Source organism: Piliocolobus tephrosceles, unplaced genomic scaffold (genome assembly GCF_002776525.5).
Source record: "Piliocolobus tephrosceles isolate RC106 unplaced genomic scaffold, ASM277652v3 unscaffolded_38072, whole genome shotgun sequence".
NCBI lineage: Eukaryota > Metazoa > Chordata > Mammalia > Primates > Cercopithecidae > Piliocolobus > Piliocolobus tephrosceles.
The window spans coordinates 1-3,635 of NW_022322168.1; the positions used below are offsets into that span (position 1 = coordinate 1).

Below are 3,635 nucleotides of genomic sequence, written 5' to 3' on the forward strand. Positions count from 1 at the left end.
CTGCACTCTGGGGGTGTCTTTCTGTGGGCTCAGGGCAACCACACACACACACAGGGTGGGTCCAGCTTCAAGACCATTTCTTACGAAGTCACAGTGTCAGATATCTGGTAGAATACAAGGTGGATGGCTGGGCGCCTTGGCTCACGCCTGTAATCCCAGCACTTTGGGAGGTCGAGGTGGGTGGATCACGAGGTCGGGGAGATCGAGACCATCCTGGCTAACATGGTGAAACCCCGTCTCTACTAAAAATACAAAAAATTAGCCGGGAATGGTGGCAGGTGCCTGTAGTCCCAGGTACTTGGGAGGCTGAGGCAGGAGAATGGCGTGAACCTGGGAGGGGGAGCTTGCAGTGAGCCGAGATGTTGCTACTGCAATCCAGCTGGGTCCACAGAGCGAGACTCCATCTCAACAACAACAAAGGAAAACAGGGCGGGGACAGGGGATGACATCCAGCTTAGGAGGTGTCCATGGTCTTGCCTTCTGTGGGGAGAAGGAAGGTCACATGGTCAGTGTGCCTCCAGGGGGCAGGGCCTGAGCCTTCAAGGCCGAGCTCCCTCTTCCTCCCTCTGAGGGTGGCACTGGCAGTACAGGTGGGGGGCGGGGACCTGAATGGGATGAATGGGCTGAGGCGGATGTCATCTCGTCCATTCTCCTTCATCCACTGCCTCTCCCTTCTCCTCCTCTCCCCTCCCCTCCCTCCACCTTCTTCCAATCCCAGTCAGGAGCCATCACCTGGGTAGAAAAGGGGCCTCTGGAATGAGGGCGACACCTTGACTCTTCAGTACACTGCACTTGTTCAGGGATTTGGCCCCTTCCCCACCTGCCTGTATACCCTGCCTGATCTTTTCTTCCCCTAGGTGGTTGCCCCCTCCCTCTCCTGAGATGTCAGCGAGGAGAAAGTGATGTCCTCCACAGGGACCCCCAAAGTCTGGGGACTCTCAGCCCCAGAGCTCCGAGGTGGAGGAGGTGCTGACAGGTCTGGTAACCACTGGCTGTTTCCCAGTCTTCTCCACGCCACCCTTTCCCAGAACTGCAGGCTTCCAGAATGTTGTAGAGAAACTGCCACATCGACGCCTCCACCAGCCTCTCCCGGCGCCAGGTCAATTTCACACACGGGAAAACTGAAGCCTGTCTCAGAGGGGCAGCGTTTTACCTCCTTAGTGGCAGTTTGGAGGTGAACTGAGGTCTCCCTAGGATTCCAGGTTGTGGCCTTTCTCCAAACTGTGGAATGTGGCCAGGTGTGGTGGCTTGAGTCTGTAGTCCCAGCTACTCAGGAGCCACAGCAGGAGGATTGCTTGAGCCCAGGAGTTCAAGTGCAGCGGGAAAACACAGCGAGACCTGGTCTTAAAACAATTTGTTTCAGGCCGGGCGCGGTGTCTCACACCTGTAATCCCAGCCCTTTGGGAGGCCAAGGCAGGAGTATAGCTTGAGGTTGGGAGTTTGAGACCAGTCTGGACAACATGGTGAAACCTTATCTCTACTAAAAATATAAAAATTAACTGTGCATGGTGGCAGGTGTTTGTAATCCCAGCTACTCAGAAGGCTGGGGCGGGAGAATCACTTCAACCCAGGAGGCAGACGTTACAGTGATCCAGGGTTGTGCCACTGCACTCCAGCCTGGCCAACAGAGTGAGACTCTGTCTCAAAAAAAAAAAAAAAAAAAATTGATTGGAACATCCCCCAAGATGCAAGACTCACAGTTCCTCAGAGTCGTACAGGAAGGATGGCAGAATGCAGTTACCCAGACTTTAAGTCCCATTTCTTCCATTTGTTGACTGTGTGACCGGACGCAAATCATTAATTTCTCTGAGCCTGTATTTCACGATCTGTTGTTATTAAGTAATAGTAGTTGGATATTTTTTATTTTTATTTGATTCTTATTATTATTTTGAGATGGAGCTTCGTTCTTGTTGCCCAGGCTGGAGTCCAGTGGCGCGATCTTGGCTCACTGCGACTTCCGCCTCCTGGGTTCAAGTGATTCTCCTGCCTCAACCTCCCGAGTAGCTGGGATACCTATGTATGCACCACCACGCCTGGGGATATTTTGTATTTTTAGTAGACATGGGGTTTCTCCATGTGGGTCAGGGTGGCCTGGAACTCCTCACCTCTGTTGATCTGCCCACCTCAGCCTCCAACAATGCTGGGATTACATTCATGAGCCACCACGCCCAGCCTTATTTTTATTTTTGGACAGAGTGGCACTCTGTTGTCCCGGTGGGAGGGCCATGGCACGATCTCGGCTCACTGCCATCTCCGCCTCCCAGGTTCAAGCGATTCTCCTGCCTCAGCCTCCCGAGAAGTGGGATTACAGGTGCGTAGCACCGCGCCCAGCTAATTTTAGTATTATTAGTAGAGATGGGGTTTCACCATGTTGGCCAGGCTGCTCTTAAACTCCTGACCTCAAGTGATCCACCCACCTCAGCCTCCCAAAGTGCTGGGATTACAGGTGTGAGGCATAGTGCCTGACCTGTAGCAGTTGAATAATTACTATTAATCTACAGGTGGGCGTTATGCAAGTCCGATATATAGAGTCCCCCAAACTTCTACAGCAAGGGCTTCCCCACGATCCTGGCAGTCAAGCCTCCCCTGGGGTTCCCAACTTCTGTCCCCGCTGAAGTTTTTATCCTCTTCTCTAATCCCAGCCTCCCTTACTCTGTCTCCACATACTGTGAGAGCTGCTCCCCCTCCCCCAGACTCCCTCCACATCCCCCGCACTCTCCTCCTCCCCTGTGTGTCAATGGATTCCTAATCCCCATCCTGGACATTGTCTCCTTTTCTTGCCCCAAAGTGGGACCTTCTTTTCCCCCAAGTGGTCCTGTCTAGGGGTGCTGCTCTTGGGCCCCCTCTGGTCTTCCTGCTGGAGACTGGGGCCTTTCGGGAGTTAGCAGGCACCCTGGCCGACTGCAGCCAGTGTGGGGTGAGTGAAACTGCAGTGGCGAGTCATCAGAGTGAACTGGCTATGTGCGATGCAGTCAGCGGCTGGGTCACGTACCCCGGGACCGCTGTGGACTTGGATGGGTTCGAGATGGAGGTGTTCGGGAAGGTGCCTACAGCTGGGGGCAATTCCCTCTGCCAGTACTTCTTTGTCACCCGCTTTGAGGCCCCTAACTCTGAGGAAGGTGACCTGGGGACAGGTGGAGGGAGCTACCGGGGTATGGACCAAAAATCCTATGTGCGGGCATTGACCTCTGATGCCCAGGGCTGTCTGAGCTGGCAGTAGATTTGAATTGACACTGCCTGTGTCTGTACACTCCTCAGCTGGACTCACTAGGACTGAGGCTTATACACAGAAACTGGTAAAGCAGAAAAAGAACAGAACTGGATGCTGAGAGACCACAGGGATGGGCCAGCTGCTCTAAGGACCCCAGTTCGGGAACTCATCAAATGATCACAAAATCACAACTCTCTGAATTGGAGCTCAATCTCTGTAAGATGGGTGAAACCACATGGGGCTTTGAAGGTTGAATAGGAGTTCCCCTGGAGGAACTTGAAGGTAGTAATTATGATGATGATGATAAGAATAACCACTATTTACTGAGTGTTTACTGTTTCTCAGTCCTAATACATAAGTCTTAGAATAAACTCTCGTGGATTTGATCATTGGTGGCCTTTGGTGTTAAGTGGCTGACTGCCCG

General features: G+C 52.9%; 1 pseudogene; it reads left to right on the top strand.

Moving 5' to 3' along the window:
- Positions 1–2,549: 2,549 nt before the first annotated feature.
- Positions 2,550–3,271, top strand: LOC111533129 (annotated as a pseudogene).
- Positions 3,272–3,635: the final 364 nt, after the last annotated feature.